This window comes from Euprymna scolopes, chromosome 28 (genome assembly GCF_053919585.1).
Source record: "Euprymna scolopes isolate OS-2025 chromosome 28, ASM5391958v1, whole genome shotgun sequence".
Taxonomy (NCBI): Eukaryota; Metazoa; Mollusca; class Cephalopoda; order Sepiida; family Sepiolidae; genus Euprymna; species Euprymna scolopes.
Window position 1 is genome coordinate 15,173,467 of NC_136509.1, and position 22,554 is coordinate 15,196,020.

At 33.2% G+C, this 22,554-nt stretch overlaps 1 protein-coding gene across 7 annotated transcripts in view; it reads right to left on the reverse strand.

The window, feature by feature from the left end:
* LOC145249489 (uncharacterized) overlaps nt 1–22,554 on the reverse strand; it is a 245,276-nt gene that overhangs the window by 62,847 nt on the left and 159,875 nt on the right. The gene's annotated exons all lie outside the window — the stretch shown is intronic.

The following is a 22,554-nucleotide window of genomic DNA, read 5'->3' on the forward strand; positions in this document are numbered from 1 at the left end:
ATTTACAGTACTTTAAATGGACTTTGGATTTTTTTTGTTGTTTATATTTCAAAGAAAACCAGCAGTTTAATTGCTCACCTCCAATAAACGTCAATATTTATTTTATTTTTATTTTAAATGGAAATCACTCCAGGTTAGGTATGAAGCCAATATAAAAAGGTAAAATTAAAAAAAATACCACTTCAAGATCATAGACCAGTCAACGATAAGTGTTAGATGAATAGATTCTGGTTCGGAAAACAGCAATTCTTCGCCGTTTGTCAGAAACATTGCTCATAGAATGTGGGGACTAAGGGACAAAATAAGAGAAGTAAGAGTGCACAGGCTGCTGAAAGTAACCTCAAGGTTCAAGTGCGATTAGTGTTGTGTATGATACAAAACTACAAGTGTGATTAGTGTTGTGTATGATACAAAACTACAGGGTTGCCTGCTTAAAGGTAGGCCGATCTCTCTAATCTTTCTCTTACGACCAACTGACACCACAAGACAAAATGCAATTCTTTTCCCAACAAGATGGCACTACATGCCATATGTCTCACAGATCACTGACACGAGTTCATGACATGTTTACGGAAGAGACAAAAATAAGCAAAGGGTTATGGTCACCACGTTCCTTGGACTTGTCATCATGTGATTTTTAGTCTTTGACAGACTTTAAAACAAAAAGTTTATGCAAATAATCCTCACAATCTAGACCAACTAAAGGAGAACATTACCAACGTTATCAGGAGAATCACCAGAGAAGATCTTTTTTTTTTTTTTTTTTTACACAGGAATCACCACATTATCAAGGCCAAGAGGCCACTCAAGGATAAGGGTTAAAGAGGGTACAGTAGAAATTGGAAAATCTAGTAATCATTATTAATGAAAATTCAGTAAATTTGTTAAAATATGGAACGGCTCATAAAAAACTTGTTTACGTTAGACTTGAAGACAACCATATTGTAGTCAACTGGAAAGCAGGAAAACCGAAGACAATTCCACAGGCGTGCAGTTCTAAGAAAGAAGCTTTGTTCATGGAATCTACGTTTAGGTTTAGGTACAGATAAAGAGTGGGGGAAATTATTGATAGTGTGTACAGCTAGACGAGTGTTTCTTGTGAAATTTGGCGAGGGGGGACCATAGAGTGAAGCTCAGTCGAACACTTTCCATGAAAATAACGATACATCAGAGACAAGCTCGCAACATCTCTTCTGTGAGATAGAGGTTGCAGTGAAGAGAAAAGGACATCTCCTACGAGGCTACAAAGTCTATTTTGAACTCTATCAAGGCAGGACAAGGTCTTTCTAGCTGCTCCTGCCCAGATGTGGCAACAGTATTCCATCCTTGGACGTACCTGGCTCTTATATAGATAGAGAATTGCAGTATCTGCAAACGTTGTTAAACGTGCCAAATACTGCGTAGATGTCAACGGGGAGCACTGCCAGCATCTTTTATAGCAGTACAAATAATTTAAACAATAAAAGAATGTTCCTCCTCTCTACTACATTTTCTGGGCTACTTTTAAGTAGGACATCCTGTATATAAAAATAACTTTATAAAATCAACAGTAGGTTCTCTACAGTGCAATGTATTGTGGACTAAGTCACTATGATGCTTTCCCCTGGTACACTGCAATGGATCCTCGACTACTGCAGGCAATCAATCCATTTGATTTAAAAATTGGCTATTTTATTGATTTCAGTTATAATAAAAGTATGGGAGGGTGAAATATTTGTTGATCCTCATTCAATCCCGGACAATGTCGGGTCTTGCTGCTAGTGTATTATAATATACAGTAAAATAGATAAATGCAACTTGTTTTGGGGTCACTGGATTCAAAATTTAAATAAAAAGCAGAATGCCTCCAATAAATATTAAAAATTTATAATAAAAAGAACACTAATTAAGTCAGATTTTGACCAAAGTTATGCCTTATATAGCAAAACATCACAATTGCATTCAAGAAGTTTTATCACCACACAAGCAGAAAAGGCTAAGCATATAAAATCAAGAGTAGATTCTTTGATAAGACTGGAGCACGTTTGCAATAAATGTTTTTGCTTAGAGCACAATTGAACTGTGATACTTGACTTTCGCATTTTAAACTTTAATTCAAACCGTTATACAGGGTGTCCCACTTAAAAGTAGCCCAATCTCTCTAATCATTCTCTTAACGACCAACTGACACCACAAGACAAAATGCAATTCTTTTTCCAACAAGATGGCGCTACATGCCACACGTCTCACAGATCAATGATACGAGTTCATGACATGTTTATGAAAGAGAGAACAATAAGCAAAGGGTTATGGCTACCATGCTCTCCAGACTTGTCATCATGTGATCTTTATGTTATGTGACTGTAAAATACAAAGTTTCTACAAATAATCCGCACAATCTAGACCAACTAAAGTTGAACATTACCAACACTATCAGGAGAATCACCGGAGATCTACAGGCAGTATCTGCAAACGTTGTTAAACGTGCCCAGAAATGCATAGATGTCAACGGGGAGCACTTCCAGCATCTTTTATAACAGTACAAATAATTTAAACAATAAAAGAATGTTCCTCCTCTCTACTACATTTTCTGGGCTACTTTTAAGTGGGCCACCCTGTACTTTGATTATGCATTTGTGTACAGTATTCTGCACTTGTTGCATCAAGAATAATTTTACCAAAGTGATTATCAGTGTTTGTCGTGTTGGAAAACTCACATAAGTTGGGTTTTTCCTTCTTTTTTTAAACAAGAAAGTCTCGACTTATCAAGGCTTGAAGGCCATCCGAGGATAAGATTTAATTAGCATAAGATGGTCGTTGAAACAACACTGTAATGATCATTAGTAGAAGAAATTGAACAGAATCTGATTATTTAACAGGACCGCTCAACAAGAACGTGTTTACATTGGACTTGAAAACGACCATGCTGTAGTCAGCTGGGAAGCAGCCTCACAGGTGAGCAGTTCTAGGAAAGAAACTTTGCATATGGAAGTTTCGTTTAGTTTTAGGTAGAGGGGGTGAGAGAAAGGGAAACTATTGCATTTAGATTTAAGAACAGATACGGAGTGGGAGAAATTTTTAACAGTGGTTGCAGATAGACGAGTGCTTTTTGTGAATGTTTTGCAGGCGGAGACCATAGATTGAAGCTCAGTCGAGCGCATGTCATGAAAATACCGATAGAGCAGAGATAGATTTGTAACGTTTCTTCTGTGAGAAAAAGGTTGCAAGGAAGAAAACAAGACAGGTTGAAAGAGATTGGATTCAATGGAATATTGGCTCTATAATAATAAATACGAAATCTGAATGAATTAAAATATCATATTTAAGCGTATTTTACAACCGGGTTACTACTATATATTGGGTATATTAGGTTGATGTGAAACTTTAACAGTTTTTAATTTTGATTTCAAATGATGCATTTTCAAATAAGTTTTCGTTATAATACATTTACTTTATCATTTTGAAGAGCGTTTTTCGCTCTATCTAATCGTTTAAATTACAATCGTTTGAAAGCAATTATGTCTTCTTTTCTGAACGTTGAATACAAGAGGGGAAAAAAGCAAATTCACATAATTTTCTTATTTCAATTCAAGTTAGGCCGAAAAGTTGCTGAAACAACTCACGATATCAAATTAGCGTTTGGCCCAGGAACCACTACTGAATGCGCAGCACAATGGTGGTTTAAGAAATTTTGTGGCGGCGACAAGAATCTTGAAGATAATGAGCGTAGTGGTCAACCATCAGATGTTGACTACAATCAATTGAGAGCCTTTGTCGAAGCCAATCCACGCACAACTGTTTGGGAACTTGCTTCTGAATTAGATGTAACATATACAACGATTTCTAACCACTTGAGAAAGATTGGAAAAACAAAAACACTTGATAAATAGGTGCCTCATGACTTGAACAACAGCCAAATGAAACGCCATTATGAAGTGCCATTTTCTCCTATTTTATGCCACAAGAATGAGCCGTTTCTCGACCGGGTTGTGACTTGCGATAAAAAGTGGGTTCTGTACGACAACCAATGATGCTCAGCTCAGTGGTTAGACGCCGATAAAGTTACACCAAAAAAGGTCAAGCTAACTGTTTGGTGATCTATGACCAGTCTCATTTACTACAGTTATTTGAATACAGGCGAAGCCATTACAGTGGGAAAGTACTGTCAACAAATGGATGAAATGCATCAGAAACTTCAACAACAACACCCAGCATTAGTCAACAGAAAAGGCCCAATTCTCTTCCACAACAATGCCCGACTGCATATTGCTAAACTGATCCTGCAAGAGTTGAACAAATTGGGCTGAAAAACTCAGCCTCATCCGCCATACTCTCCAAACCTCTCATCTACCGACTACCACTTTTTAAATCATCTCGACAACTTTCTGTGTGAGAAATGCTTTAAAAACCTAAGCAATATCAAAGACACCTTCAGCGACTTCATCGCCACCAGAACGCAAGATTTTTATGTTACTGGCATGAATAAACTTGTTTTGCGTTGGCTAAAGTGTGTTGATCTGCTATGCTTTTTCAATCAACAAATTTTTGTCTAACCTAAGATATTTTTTATCTGACTTTAAAACTTAAAAACTGCAAGAACTTTCTTGTCAACCTGATATAATAATCAATAGAGACTTGGCCCTATAATAACTTTACGAAATTTGTGTATATTAAAATATCATGTTTAAGTGTATCTTGCGATCGGACAATGCCGGTCAGCCTCCTAGTTTCGCCTAAACTCTAAACTCTCAAAGACATTTACACAGTTGATCTTTTCCCAACAAGTAAGTACTGATAGGTTGAGAGAGTTCGACCAGTTAGCGTGTAAATAGCGTGTTTGACAATAGAGATGGATGAGAACTCAGATATGCAGAAAGTATATTTTTATGATGGAGGCTATTGAGGTTGTTCAGAAGTTGTGTTACCTTGGTGATAGTATTCAAGCACAAGGAGGAGCTGAACTTTTGTCATTACTAAGCAGCAGAGGAATACCAGTGTTAACTAAGGGAAGAATCTGTTAAACATGATCATACAGTGTAATGATGCATGAAAGTGAAACCTGGCCAGGCGAGGGTTGAGGATATGCGTTGCATGGAGAGAAATGATTGGAGAATGATACGATAGATGCATAACGTGAGTCACAAAGTCTTTCTCCTCTCTCGCCCCCTGTCCATCTTTTCCCTCACACTCTTTTGCTTTCCGTTTCTCTTTCACACTCCCTCTCTCTTACACTTTCTCTCTTTCTTGCTCTCTTACTCTCTTCCCCTCTCTCTCTCTTTTATTCTCTCCCTCTCACTCTCTCTTGCTCTCTCTCATACTCTTTCACTCTTTCTTGCCCCCTCTCTCACTCTATCTTTCTCTTACACACTTTATTTTCTATTCTCTCTTTCATGCTCTCTTGTTCTTACTCTCTCTCTCTCTCACTTTCTCTTTTCTTCCCTCTTACTCTCAGTTTTTCTCTCCATCTTTCTCTTTCTATACTCCAAGGAAACATCTCTATAATTTTTTCTGGTCCTTTTTTTTTTTTTATTAAAAATCGCTCCAGACATGGCATGAAGCCACCTGATCTCAGGAGCTAAAAAATATTTCTTCAAAGTTAAATATTAACCAAAGATGAGTGTTTGATACATTATTTTTCTTTTTTTTTTACAAAGGAGTCACCACTTATCAAGGCCCGGAGGCCACTCGAGGATAAGGGTTAATGGGTATACATTAGTCAATGGGATTATAGCATAGTAATCATAAGTAGTGGAAATTTTGTAAATTGGATTACTTAGGGGGACGGTTCATCAAGAAATTGTTTACATTGGACTTGAAGACAATCAAAATGTACATAGATTCTGGCGTAAAAAACAGCAATTTTTCTCCCTTTGTCAGAAATATCACTCATGAAATATGAGAAGTAAATCACAAAATAAGCGAAGTAAACTTTCTACTCTCATAAAATAATTGTTTTATTAAATATAATTTGCTTTCCAGTTGAAAGCAAAAATATACAATACTAGCAAGGAGACTCGACGTTGCCTGAGATTGAATGATGATCAATGAATGTTTCACACTCCATATTTTTATTATCATCGAAATCAATATTAAAATTGCTAATTTTTCAATCAAATCAATTTGTTGCCTGCTCTAGTTGAGGATCCATCGCAGTGCACCAGAAGGAAGCTTCGCATGCCTCACCACAGTGACTTAATCTATAACAAATTATAGTCTACATTGCACTGTAGAGAATTTACCGATTTTATAAAATTATTTTATATGTAATGGCTTGAATTAAAGTTTAAAATGAAAAAAATCAAGTATCATGCTTCAATTGTGCTCTAAACAGAAACATTCATTTTCAATGTGCCCCTGTTATATAAAAGAACCTACTGCTGATTTTATATGCCTGCCCTTACTGCTTGTGCTGTGATAATGACTTGAATTTAAGTTTAAAATTAAAAAGTCAAGTATTACGATGCAATTGTGCTTTAAACAGAAACATTCATTTCGAACGTGCATATTAAAAAACCTACTGTTGATTTTATATGTTTGGCCTTTCAGCTTGTGTGGTAATAAAACTTCTCAGATGAATTTGTAATGTAAGTTGTTAACTTTGGTCAAAATTACCTGTTTCTTCTTTCATCGGATTATTTCGATTATCGATTATCGATACTTATCGAAGATATTCTGATACAAAACCTATCTAAGAACACTGCCAGACAAATAAAGTACCTTTGTGTGAAATTTAATAAAAATCAGCCCAGCTGTTTTCCAGTCCATAGGAAACGAACTCACACGCACATACAAAGTTTCTTTCATAAAATAGTAAAGATAGAGACTTTCATGTAAAAAAAAAAAAATTCAAAAAATATAATAGAAAAAAAAATATATCAAGTTACAGTTATGATGTACTAGCGAGGGGTACCCGGCGTTGCCCGGGTGCTTGGAGGTGTGTGGGGGATTAAAAAAAAAAAAGTAAGTATGAGGATCGAACCCGAACCGTTGAGGCAAAGTTGTAAATTAAAGTGTGAAAAAAAACAAGTGCGACGTTAACATACATACATACATTTTCGCTTTTATATGACAATTTTTTCATTTCTAAAAAAATTGAGTGGATTGAACGAAACTTAGTTCTTGATTTGTATATTCAACCAATCCCAAATAGCAACTGAAAATGCGGGCATTTTTTTTTTTACATGGAGGTCACCACTTATCAAGGCCCAGAAGCCACTCGGGGATAAGGGTTATTGCGTGTACAGTAATCAATGGGATAGTATCGTAGTAATCATTAGTATTGTAGATTTGATAAAGTGTTTTACTTAAGGGGGCGGTTTATTAGGAATCTGTTTATGTTGGACTTGAAGACATCCAAGTTGTAGTCAGGTGGGAAACAGACAAAGGGAAGAGAGTTCCACAGGTGTGCACTACTAAGAAAGAAGCTTTGTTCATGGAATCTACGTTTTGATTTAGGCACAGATAAAGAGTGGAGAAAATTATTAACAGTGGTTTCAGCTAAACGAGTGTTTTTCATGAAAGATTGGTGAGGGGGGACCAGAGATTGGAGCTCGGACAAGCACTTGCCATGGAAGTAAAGATAAAACAAAGACAGGCTCGCAACGTCTCTTCTGTGGGAGAGAGGTTGCAGGAAAGAGAAAAGGGCATCCCCCACTAAGCCATGAAGACTATTTTGTACTTGAAATCTTGTGAAGTAGGCCCTTATGCAATACCTTATCAAAGGCCCTTGATATGTCAAGAGCAATTGCCCTAGAAAGGAAACCTTTGTCAAGAGATTCACTAATTCTATGAGATATAACCGTTAGCACATATGCTGTAGATCTAGCAGAACGGAAACCATATTGCATGTCACTAAGAAGGTTATTTCTGCTGAGGTGGTTGACTACTTCTCTGTTTAATATGGATTCCAGCAACTTACTCATGACACACAGGAGACTTATTGGTTTGTAATGAGAGCATTTTGCAATATATAGACGATAAAAACAAAAATAGTAAAGAAAAAAAAGAAAAAGAAAGAAAAGAAAACAAAAAAAATATATATATCAAATAAATGTTACCAAAGGCAGGATAAGTTACTCTTCTACCTATCTGGATAAGTTTTTTGTGTTGTAAATTATTTTTAAGCGTGACATGTATTGGGTATGTTCCTTTTTTTTTTTACCATATTTTGTTTAGTTTTCAATTTTGGGGCAATTATGGAGAGTCCCCAAATAACCGTTAAGATTAAGACCACTTGTGTGTCAAAATAAATAAACGCTTAAAAATAAGTTAAAAACACAAAAATAACTTATCAACGTAAAAGAGTAACTTGTAAAATGGCTGAATTTTGTATTTCAATTCTTTGCAATCTATTCTGACCTTGAGGATGGGTGCAACTATTTTATGTGACTCGTCTTTGTCAGATCTTCCTGTTCGACACAAGAGCCACACACATTGATTTCTAACTTTGTTGTTGCAGTTTTTATGTGGGTGGCTTAAATGCGTATTCTTAACCACAATTGGATGACACTAAACCTAGAAGTTCATAATAAAACACTTGTTTAATATCTCTCCTCCATTCAGATGTTCTCCCCCTATAACAGAGCACACATGTGGGAGAATCAGCACCAACTGAAAAATGGATGGCTAGCGAAAGTATTAGCAGCAGCAGCTTTTAAAGCACGTATGCAAATTAGCAAATGTGTGTTTGCTTATGTCAAAAGAAAAGGAGACAAAGATACACCATGTGGTAGCAAGTTGCGGCCGGGCAAGATAGACGTGTAATGTCAAGGGTGAGAAACACTTTTTAAAAAGCATGTGTGTGCGAAAGGACTTCTGCAAGATAGTGAAGTGCGTGGTTTTGGGAGAACCAGAAATAAATGCATTTTATTTGTACTTAAAAAAAGAAAAAATGGCGGGTTAGGGTTTCTTTCCTATTTTTGTTTTGTTTGTTTGTTCCTGTGATATTACACCTCCCCACCATTCTATTTTTTGATGTAACATTTTTTGGAGTGAAATTTTTGAGTTTCATATCAAAGATTTTTATTATTCTACGACAAAGAATACTTTAGAAATGTTATCTCTTTATCCTATAGGGTTTCGATGTCTACCATCTCTTCAGAGGAGAAAATATTAGCAAATAGTTACAATGGTATTCACCCTATTTGCTAAAGTCAGTGAGGCATGGAAAAACACAATCAAAATTTGATTAAATAGAAGTCATATAGCAAGGGAAATTGAAGAAAAGAATATAAAGGTTTAGTTCCAAATTGCGCAGTAAAATCCAAGGTGACTTTCCTTTAAAATAGTGAGGTAATGAGATCCAGGTTGTATATTGGGTAATCCACATCACAGAGTAGAAATCAAGTTGGGAATATTTCTGGAGTAATTCTTCTTTATGCATCTATCTCGTATATCGAGCAGAGCAATTCTTATTTAGATGGGATAATACTTATAGAATATTACGGCCAGTAATATTTTGTAAATCTTATAATCACAGGTTTCCACACCAGCTGATTCTTACCTTTATTCTGAAGTATATATATATATATATATATATATATATATATATATATATATATATATATATATATAATAATATAAAGCTGTGTGTCTGGTCACGAATAGGCTCCTATATGGTTGACTATTTTAAAAAACTGATTACATATAATGATAGAAGATGTATCGAGACACAGGAATGGGTATGTTTGATCTGGCAGAACGATGGTTCATTAAAATTGTGGGGTCTGTGTTCACGCCTGGTCCACAAAGTATGGAAATAAAAAACTTAAAAATTAAAAAAAAAAACGTTTTCAAGTGTTTTTGATACAGATGTACATAAGAATACTTTGATAAGTATGTTTTAACTTAAATAAGGATAGTATAATAAAATTGTGGGGTCTGCGTTCACGCCTGGCCTCCATGGAATGGAAATAGGCACAAACTTTAATAAAGACTTTTCATATCTATCTGCGTAAATATACTTTGATAATTATGTTTCAGTTTGAATAAAATTTTGGGGTGTTCGTTCGCACCTGACCTCCATAGAATGTAAATATGTCACAAAGTTTAACAAGTTTTTTTTAATATAGATCCACAGACTATTGTGATAAGTGTTTCAGTGTGAACAGGTATGATATAATAAATTATGGGCTTTATCTATTTTATTTTTACTTTCATCATATTTTGCTTTGGTTTTGATAGCCCCAAATTCTAAGCTATCTCTTTACAACCTTTCCTTTTCATAACTTATCATACTTTCAGAAATCAGAGTCCATTTTCTGTAGGCTGTTTTTGAACCCAACGACGGGCACTTTTGCTAGTATATATATATATATATATATGGCGATTAAGCTACACTGAATATATATTTTATAACTTACTAACTAGCTCTACCTACGTATTGAGCACTGTTGAAGTAAATACTTAAAGTTTACGCATAAATTCATACTTTCGTATATTAATTTATGTGAGTAAATGAAGTAGTTATATATATATATATATATATATATATATATATATATATATATATATATATATATATATATATATATAATAAAAGTCAAGTGGCCAACTATAATAAGGCTCCCCTTCCTTTAGCTACTATACTATGTTTTTATTTTATGTAGCGACAGGTCACCACTTATCAGGGTGCAAAATCTGCTTGACGATAAGGTGAATGATGAACTTATGAGACAAAACCGAGATGTTTAGTAATGATGGTGGCCATTGGTCACAATTTGATTATTTAATTGGGTGGCTTAACAAGAATTTATTTATATTGGATGTTGTAGTCAAGTGTGAAGCAGCCCAGTGGTACTGTGTTCCACAGACAATTAGCTCTAGGAAACAAACTTTGCTCATGGAAGTGTTGTTTAGTTTTAAGATAGAGAAAGGGAAACTATTGGTATTTATCTGCTTCCTCAGAAGAGTAAGATGTGACACAAGGTCGTTTTTAATGTGGGTGAAAACCAGCCTCCCCAAAAAGAGAAACTGCGGAAGTAGGCAAAGATAAAAATTGCCTTAGTGTAGAAGATAGAGACATTAACCAAGGAAAAATTAATTTAAGTGTAGCATCAGAACAGATACTACACTGAAGGCGGGATATACTTTTTTGCAGGGTGGAAAAGTAGAAGAGTAAAGACAGAGTACATAATGAAATATTTAACCACCCCTCTCCTCCTTTGCAATTCTTCATTCTGTGAAGGACGTTGCAAAAGTAGTGCCTCCTATTTTTTATTCCGCCCGAATGGATCAAAGGGGATTGCAAATTGGACTGTTATGATAACTGAACTTATACATTCATGACCTGAAATTTACATCTCCCTGTTGTAGATATTGACGGTGGGAGACTCCAAGAACGCAACCCTTGTCATGGATGTGCATCAGAAGCAGAGATGCATCAGTGAATTTCTCCATGTAAAAAAAAATTGAACCGATCAATATTCACAGGTACCTGTTGAACGTTTACAAAGCTGATGCAGTTGATGTCAGCGTTGTTAGGAGATGAATTCGTTGATTTCAGAGTGGCGGCAGAGATGCGAGTAACAAAGCATGCTCCAAACTTTTACGACTGAGGCATAGGCTGACAAAAGTTCATTGAGAATGATGGTGACAATGTAGAAACATAAATTCTGGAGCACAAAAAGTGGCTCGTTGCAATGGTACCACTCTTATTTTCGTAGCTCTTCAACGTTTTAGGTTTTAAGCTAAAAAATAGGACCAGCCTGATTTCTATATATATTTTCATTCAGGGTAAGTCTACGTTCAAGAAGTAACCTCATTTGCATATTACATTAAAGAAAATCTATTTCATTAGTTAGTTCCATGTTATTAATTGTTTGTTGTAATAGAATAGTTTGCATTGTTTTATTTAGAAATATTATTTAAAGTTGATTTATTCTTAATTTATTTTCAATTATTATAAATTCCAACACCACTTTCCTTTAAAAACGAAATTTACTTATTTAAGTTGTGAGAATTATTTCCGCGTTATACTATAGTTGTTTCCCATTCAATTTTCATAAACGGTTTTTATGCTTCGATTAATCCAACCTTCCAGAGGTTGAAACCCAATTACAGAAGACTAAACCAGACCTCTTATTCCTAAGTGAAACTGGCATTGGAACGACTATTTCCTTAAAGGAGTTTGGAAATTAAGGATACTCTAACTTAACATCTAACTCTGACCCCCAAGATCGCCATGGAATATGTGCCTACATTAAAGATAGCTTCTATGTGGTAGGGACATTTCCAGAGAAGATCCTAAATTACCCTATATGTGCTTCCAGGTAGTACTCGCTCACCCTACTACATTTATATTTGCCCCCTATCCCCTCCACAACAGCGGAGTTACTATCTTTAAAAACAGAAGTAAGTTTATTTATTTAAGCGGTTGGAGTTATTTCTGCGTTAAACTATGAGAGTTATTTCCCCTTGAATTTTCAGAGACGAAAATGGATGGTTTTTATGCTTCCATAAATCCAACATGTGGCCCACTTTCAGGAAAATCGTAAGAAGTTAGGATATTCACCCGTCAATATGTTTCACCCTGGCAACGCCGAGTATATATATATATATATATATATATATATATATATATACATATATATTTATTTACCAGTGGTGAAAAAAACCGGACTAAAGTGCTCAATGTGTAGCCTGAGCAGTATATAGGAAATTTATTACTGTGAGTCCAGAATGAGTTACTCACAGTAATAAATTTCATATATATATATATATATATATATATATATATGAAATATATATATGAAATTAAATTAAAATTACAATAAAATTTACCAAAATGATCCAAGATGGTAAAATTAAAGTATATTATAAATATGAAAGACTTAATATTTATAAAATTATCTCAGTCAGATGTAAAAGCTCGATAAAACCAAATAGGAAATAGAGCTTATAATATGAGCAAACAGTTAATAAAACATGTTAAAAAAACATTTTGAAATGAGTTAAAAACATATTTAATATGAAAAGGAAAAACTAGATAAGTGCATAGTCCTTAATCCGCGGTGTTTCGAGATTATATATATATAGTTTCAATATATATATATATATATATATATATAGTTTCAATATATATATATATATATATATATATATATATATATATATAGTTTCAATATATATATATATATATATATATATATAGTTTCAATATATATATATATATATATATATATATATATAGTTTCAAAATTATATATATATATATATAGTTTCAAAATTATATATATATATATATAGTTTCAAAATATATATATATATAGTTTCAAAATATATATATATATAGTTTACAAAATATATATATATATAGTTTACAAAATATATATATATATATATAGTTTCAAAATATATATATATATATATAGTTTCAAAATATATATATATATATATAGTTTCAAAATATATATATATATATATAGTTTCAAAATATATATATATATATATAGTTTCAAAATATATATATATATATATATATATATATATATAGTTTCCAAATATATATATATATATAGTTTCCAAATATATATAGTTTCCAAATATATATATATATATATAGTTTCCAAATATATATATATATATATAGTTTCCAAATATATATATATATATATAGTTTCCAAATATATATATATATATAGTTTCCAAATATATATATATATAGTTTCCAAATATATATATATATAGTTTCCAAATATATATATATATAGTTTCCAAATATATATATATAGTTTCCAAATATATATATATAGTTTCCAAATATATATATATATATATATATATATATATATATATATATATATATATAGTTTCCAAATCATATATATATATATATATATATATAGTTTCCAAATCATATATATATATATAGTTTCCAAATCATATATATATATATATATAGTTTCCAAATCATATATATATATATATATATAGTTTCCAAATCATATATATATATATATATATATATATAGTTTCCAAATCATATATATATACATATATAGTTTCCAAATCATATATATATACATATATAGTTTCCAAATCATATATATATACATATATAGTTTCCAAATCATATATATATACATATATAGTTTCCAAATCATATATATATATATATATATATAGTTTCCAAATCATATATATATATATATATATATATAGTTTCCAAATCATATATATATATATATATATATAGTTTCCAAATCATATATATATATATATATATATAGTTTCCAAATCATATATATATATATATATATATAGTTTCCAAATCATATATATATATATATATATATAGTTTCCAAATCATATATATATATATATATATATATATATATATATATATATATATATATATATATATATATATATACTAGCTGTACCCTGCCACGCATTGCTGTGACTCAAGTTGGCGCAATGGAAAAAGTTCCAAAATGAGAAAAAGCATGTTTCTTATAGGTTTAATTTTCCATTTTGCATGGGTACACAGTTTTTGTTGTTCCATTTTCTTAGCTGATATAGAGAATTTCTGGTTTGGTAACTATTGAATACGTAACATAAATTGTCCATGTGAAAAAACAAAGCTTGGATTGGTTTATATTTCACAACATAATTAGTACACCAAATTTCAATACATGCGGTGGCATCCCTGGCAAATATAGCTGTTGGATAATTAACCACTTTATCTGCTTTCATAACAGTGTCGATGGATTTGTATTTGACTAACTCACTTGGAATTTTACATTGAATAATAGCATTAAGTTCATGGGCGTCTTTGTATTGACCTGCAAGAATAGCTCATTCACTCAGTCAAGTGGAATTCTTATAATTTGAATATCTGCAAAACCCTTTTAAACTAACTGTTCTTTTGATGAAATAAAATTACAGAAATTACAGAAGTTAAAAGTCAAAGAATTTTGCCCTCAACTCTGATCAGCTGGCACTTTTTCGTACCCAATTTCCCACAAGTGATGCAAAAAATTTTGTGCGGATCGAACAGTCTGCAACTGGACATGCATATTTTGAGTTAAGTTTAATGTCTTCACATGGAACAAAAAAGTAGAGTATTTGAGGCAAGCATTTATTTCATCTGCTGATGTTGATTGAAGAATAACAGGTAACATTTGTCTGAAATCTTCTGCAAGCAATATTACTGCATTCCCAAATGGTCTGACATTGCCTTGCAAATCTTGCAAGGATCGATCAAGAGCCTCAAGTGATTTTTTGCGTACCATTGTGCATTCATCCTAAACAATAAGTTTAAATTTCTGCAATATTTTTCCCCACATTGGATATTTTGGAGATGTCGAACATGAGATTTTTGAAAAATTGAATGTTTTAAAGTAGAATAAATAATTCTTCTACTTGGCAGCAAGGTCGCAGGTATTCCTCATGCAGCAAGGGCTAAGGCTATGTCATTTTGTTACCAAATGGCTGTCAAAATCAATTTAATTAGAAAGGTTTTACCAGTTACTTCTGGTGCTGTTCAAGGTAGCAGTAATTTCTAAATAACTTCTATTCTCACAGTCAGTAAATTAGGTGACTAAAATAGGATTTATCCATGTTTTGACAATGCCTTATTCACTGTAATCAATTTAGGAGACTAAAATAGGATGAGGGATTAGAGATGGACAGATAGAGAGGAAGATATATAGATAGAAAAGAGAAAGTGAGATGAAAATAGAGAAAGAGAAGGAGATAGAGAGATAAAGGGATTGATAGATAAAGAGAGAGGGGGAGAGTTAGAAACAGAGAGGGATGAGACAGAGGAAAGGAAAGAGATAGAGGGAGTTAGAGAGAGAAAGGGGCTCAAAGAGAGATGGAGAGGGTGATATAGAGAGAAAGATAGATTGAGAGAGGGAAAGGGAGAGATGGATAGAGAGAGATATTAAGAGAGCAAGAGAGAGGGGGAGAGAAACAGGTGAACTACACTTCACCGTTTGTTTCCTCGTTCAGTAGAGAAGAAATTTTTCGAGACTGAGGCAATTTTAATTTTTTGTTACTATCCAGAGTAACCCTTTTTTGGGGGGGGGGCGGGGGGCTAGATTTTCCACGCATTAGAAACCGACCAGGTTATCTGTACTTTCACCTAACAAATTAATAAAAGAAAAAGATTTTGTAAAATTTGAATTTAACATGAAAATACTATTTTAAAAAATAGCACAATAACATAAGTGCCACTTTATGTACTCCTTGGGCGTTGAGTTCCATGGCGACCAGCATAATTATTTAATGGTCGCTCCCTTAGACCCCCCCCCTCAGTCAAGGCTAATGCATGCGCACGTAACATTTTTTTTATTTATTGAGGTTGGCTTAGTAACTAAACGATTTATTGATAATTTCGTAACCCTTAAACGCATGCCGGAAGATTTAAATTGGTTCATTATTGTTGTAATGAAAAAAAAAAGTTTCATTCAACACAAAACCAAAAACACATATTAATGATAAATGATTTATTATTCTATTCATTGAAATTTAATAATTTTTAGATAAAAAAGTAAAAAAAAGTTGATAAAAAAATAGTTGCTTATGTGCGCATGTAAAAATGTTTGTAAAAGTGAGAAATTATTTTAATCATTTAAAAAACTTGTCGTATTTTTTTGTTTTATTTTTAGATTAGGTCCACCTTATAATCACCCCAACATCCTCATCTTAAGAACAGCTTCCAGAATAAACACCACTTTTGGAGGGGGGGGGGGCTATTTGCAAAATTTAACTGATATTTGTGGTCAGCATACCCACCCGAAAATACTATTAAAAAAAGGGGAGGGGTTCAGTGCCCGTTGCAGAGAAGTAGATTTATTTATCAATGAAAGTTGCGAAGAAGTAAATTTGTTTTCGCACTATTCAACAATTTGTTCATCCGCGCATGTAAATTAAAAAATATTTGTAAAAGTGAGAAGTTATCAGTAAATGATTTAGTTTTTTTTTTTACATTAGGTCCACCTCCACAAATGTTAAAAACGGCTTTCAGAATAAACACCCTCAACCTCTACATGTTAACAATGGATTTCGGAATAAACACCATTGGGGGGGGGGAATGTCAACATACCCATCCGCAAATACTATTAAAAAAAAAGTCGTCATTTAAAAAGAAATTTAAAATCAAATGTTTGTAAAAGTGAGAAATTATTAATAAATGTTTAGTAACATTTTTCGGTGCTAATACAGAGGGTGATCCGTGCTATTTTTTAAATCGTATTTCCACGTTTAATTAAAGTTTTTTTTTTTTATTCAATTGCAAGGTTAAAGTACAGAATAGGTACAAAACACCCTCCCCTCCCCATGTTAAGAATGGCTTTTTAAATAATAACGTTATTATTTCAACACGGATCACTCTCTGCATGAGTACCCATTTTTCTTTTAATATTCATAAAAAGTAAACTTTTTTCAAAATAAATAAATAAATAAATGTTTGTAAATGTGACAAATAATCGTTTAGTTACGGCAACGTCAGTAAATAAAAGATGTTACGTGCGGGGTGGGGTGGGGACTAAAGGAGCGATTATTATTTTTTTTCTGCTGGTCGCCATGGAACTCAACGCCCAAGGAGTACCAAATTGTAATTTTTTTTTGTCAAATAAATAAACCAAGCAATTTTTACAATAAATAATAGATAGCAATTTCGTTAATTTTACGACTCGCCCCAGCATATTATAAACACCCTAACTTCCATATGTTAAAACGGCTTTCGGAATGAACACCCCCCAATCTCCCCATATTAAGAACGGCTTTCGAGGGTTATGGAAGGGCGTGTTTTTTTTTTTAACATGGGGAGGTTAGGGTGTTTATAATATGTTGAGGCATGTCGTAAAAATGAAACAGTTTAGAAAAAGTTGAAACAAACTTTTTATGTAAACAAAAAAAGAAAAGAAACTAAACAATTAAAATGTAATGTTTCATGAGTGAAAAGCCTTAACATAAATAAAGGTATTTAAAATTTAAAAATTGGTAAGTACATAAATTAATTTAAATTTTTAAAATATAGGATTTTTTTTGTGCTAATGCAGAGAGTGATCCGCGCTATTTTTTAAATCGTATTTCCGTGTTTAATTAAAGTTTTATGTTTTTATTCAATTGTAAGGTTAAAGTACAGAATAGGTACAAAACACCCTCCCTTCCCCATGTTAAGAATGTCTTTTTTAATAATAACGTTATTATTTCAGCACGGATCACTGTCTACATGAGTAACTTTTTTTTATTTTTTTTTTTACTTATCTTGTAATTCGAGAGTAGTTGAAACGGAAGTTACCAGAAATATTATTGGGCAGTCTCGCAGAAACGACTTCGAAAAATATTTATATTTTAATTAATATTTTTATAATTCGCAATGTAAAATTATTTTAATAACATGCAAACATTCATTGACTTTACAGATAGATTTTCTGCAAATTTCAATTAAATTGGTAACGTAGAAATATGGTTTTATTCACTTTTAACGAACCAAAATTACATTTTTATATATATATTGTGTGTGTGTGCGTGTGTAAACTATGGTTCATTCTATTTTGTTAATTCGTATAAACATTTGTGGCATTATCTTTTTAAGCTTTTAAACTGCCGATCAGAAAGTGGCCTGCGGCTTAAATGAAATATCAAGGCCAAAATTTAAACTGTACGGTTATTTGTGTCCATAAGGTAATGGAAAAACGAGCTTTTGAATGAGCCCCTGTCATATCAAAGAGCCAAGATTATCAATAGTCAGTACCAGGAAATCCTAACTGAAAGGATTGCTCATAAACACACACGCACGTTTCTATTACACCAGTTATGCTTTTTTTTGTTTTGTTTTGTTTGTCTCTTTAAAGTAATTTACTGATATGAACGCGCGCTCATTTCGCTCACCAACCCCTCCCTTCCTCCAGGATGTATTTATTTATTGTCCCACAAAACAGACTTTAGTTATGTTAAACGTTAGCAGGAAATACTGTTGTTGGTCGTCCCAATAAACTACCCTAAGCGCTCGTGCTGTTTAATATAATATCGTTATGGTCAACATCCTGGTTGTAGTATCTCCTCCTCAGTTTTGCAATGATAGGCCAACACCCATTAATAAGGCCTCATTTTTTTTTTCAACAAAGGATATATTTTCTCTAACGTTCTTCTTCTCCAAATAATAATATTCTTCTCTGCTTTTTAATTTTAATTTTTTTTTATTTTGTTTTATTCTAAATTTGTAGATTAACACCACTTGCTAAATCACCCCATCCCCCAAATTTACTTTATTTAGGCGATGACGTGTGAACACCGTTAAAATCTTGGTGGAAAGAAAAAAAAAATTGAATCAATATAAATATAGAGTGGGAGATCTATTTCATATATAAATTTAATATAAAATGATCTCCCATTTCTAGGCTATTCTAAATTTTTAAGGCAGTTAACCAAATTTCTTTTGCCGCTAACCCCGTGTCTGAGTGACAAGGTTGTCAAATCACATCTGATTACTTAAAAAAGAGACCTCCCCTAAACACACACACACACACACACACACACACACACACACACACACACACACACACACACACACACACACACACACACAAAAAAAAAACAAAAAAAAAACATTAGAAAATTTATATTTCATAGTCAAAAAAAAAAAAAAAAAAAAAAATGGTTACCTGCCCTGAAACGCTAGAGTGGCTCGGAAATTTCTACAATTACACCGTTTGTGTGTGTTTTATTTTTTAATATTAATTTTCTTTGACATTGATATTTTAATTTTTTTCTGTCCTATCGCGGCAATGTGGCATTCATGTGCTTTTTTTATTTTTACAATTATTTTGATGGAATGTGCTCTGATGAAGCTACTGCACTTGTATTCTCTTCAACGTAAATACCTCTGATCAACCAGACTAGCAGCAAAATCCAACCCCTTCACGTTCAAAGTCTTTTCTACTTTTATATCTTCTTTCCTTGAACTGCTTACCTTTGAAATTCCCTCTTTGCTCCATGTTTCCCCGACTGTACCAACCTGGAGAAATTTAAATGTAATGAGATTAAACATTTTGCTGCAAAACTCCCCACCTAGGATGCTCCTATAAATCTGGTCCTTAATCACAGAAGCTTATAACATCTCAGTGACAATATGTATTTGGATTAAACACAAGTAAAAAAGAAAAAAGTCCTATTTTTTCTCCCTATTCTTTTTTTGTTTCCCTGTCATAAAAAAAAAATCTATCTATATATCTATAAAAGTGAGAATGTGTTTGTGTGTGTGTGTGAGATGACACTTCTCCACCTATATACTCAATAAATTTATTATCTACAGGCTTGAAATTTGGTATATAGGGAATTCAGACATTTGAAAAACTTTTTATTCCGTTTTCATCCAAAAAAAAAAAAAAAAAAAAAAAAAGAAAAAAGGGCTGCTAAGGGGTCAAACTTGAAAAATTGATACGTGGATATTGTCAGAGTTATATCTCTTTGTCAACTATTTCATGAATGCGCATGTGCGACAGGAAAACATGACAGCTTCTTTATGCTTAGAATAAGCGGGTTTAGAAAAATTTTTTCAGATTGTGTCAAGCTGGTCTAATGGTTATCATGCTTAACTCACTGTCTGTAAGCTTTGATTTTGATCTCAGCTCGAGCATTTTTTTTTTTACTTACAAGAATTGAACTGTTTAGATAAAAAATATAATACTCGCATGCACATGTCTCAGTTTTTTTCGTTTTTTTACTTCATTTTTTTAAAAGGAATTTAACGTTTAATACCGGGCAACGCCGGGTACATCTGCTAGTATATATATAGAAGTGAGAATGTGTGCGTGTGTGTGTGTGTATGCAATTCTTAACCTATATACTCAACGAATTTTCATCTACAAACTTGAAATTTGGTATATAGGGTATTCAGACATGTAGAAAATTTTTAATCTGTTTTCATCTGGAAAAAGCTGGGAAGCAGCCCCACAATATTGTGTTCCACAGACAATCAGTTCTAAGAAAGAAACTTTGCTTATGATATTTTCGTTTAGACTTAAACCGAGATAGGGAATAAGGAAAATGGTTGTAGATAGATGAGTGTTTGTAGTGAATATTTTACCGGGGTGGCGCATAGTTTGAAGCTCACTGCCTACCCCTTTTTTTCAGCCAATGACATGTCTCTACAAGATGGAACGATAAAATTGTCGCCCTAGAAAAGACGACATGATTCCATTTCCGTTTGATGAAAACTGGTTTTCTTTTTTTGTTGCAGACCATCTACTAGTTGGCCAGTTGCGTTCAAATCCCAAGAGCAATAGGAGCCTTCTATCATGTCTGAAAGTGACACAATGTTCAATGAGCGAGATCAAAGATGCACCGCTGTACAACTCCTACTCTCTACCAATCTAAGTTATGACAACAAGACCATTGACAGCTCCTTCAAAATGCAAATCCAAACGGTTCAACACTTGAGGGCACAGCTCAACAAAGTTTTTGGCCACGGTTATGGTCTTTGGTGTAGTTTCAAGTGAGGGCCCAATCATGCCACTTCACATTTTCGAAATCGGCTTAAAAGTCAACACCAAAGTATACCTGGATATGCTAAAGAGTGTGGTGATCCCCTGGTGCAATTAGGTGACCACTGGCAGATCCAGCTTGGCTACAGAAGTGTTACGATTTTGTATCCTTCTCACACTGGCCCCTCTCCTCCCCCGACCTGAAGCCACTGGACTAATTCGTTTGGTCATGTCAAGAACATCACCAACATGACCTCCCACAACACCAAAGCCAGCCTGATCGCCACCATCTGCCAAGTATTCACCAAGCTTCTGCTAGCGCTTGTGGAAAAGTCATGCTCCCAGTTCTGCACCCGTATTGAGGTGGTGATTGAGGCTGAAGGAGGCTACATTGAATAGATGTTAGCTTTACTACATAATCAAGTTACCTGAATTGATTTTTTCAATAAAAGTTTTAAAATAAAGCTGTAGTGTTGTTTTCTTTAGAGCAACAAATTTATCGTTCACCCTGTATTGGAATATGATTAGACAAATACTAAAAACATAACTTTTTAATAATATATAGATTGTATAACCAATAATTTCATTACTGCAATCATAATCTGATAGCAGCTTCTTTTTCTTTTCAAGTTTTATTCGCCCCAAACAAGGCATCTTGTCACTTGAGCATATGTAGGGGTTATACTATAGTAGATTTGCATTCTGACTAAGCTTTTACTTCAGGGTATGCCATTGCTTTGCTCAAGGAGGTAAACAAAGATTCGTTCTTCAAGCTATTTAAACATTGCATTCAGGTTTCTAATAAAGCAAACATACACAAAAAAACACTCGTCCAACTACAACAACTTCCCCCACCCTCTATCTCTGCTGAAATCTAAACTCAAGTTTCATGAACAAATCTTCTTTCCTAGAATTGCCTGCTTGTGGAACTCTGTTCCACTGGTCTGCTTTCCAGTTGAATATGGTCGTCTTCAAGACCAATGTAAACAAGTTCTTGTTGAGCCGTCCCCTTAAATAATTAAGTTATTCCCAATTTCCATCACTAATGATTACTACACTGTTGTCCAGGTGACACCCATACACTCATCAATTCTTATCTTGAGTGGCTTTGGAGCTTTGATAAGTGGTGACTCACTTG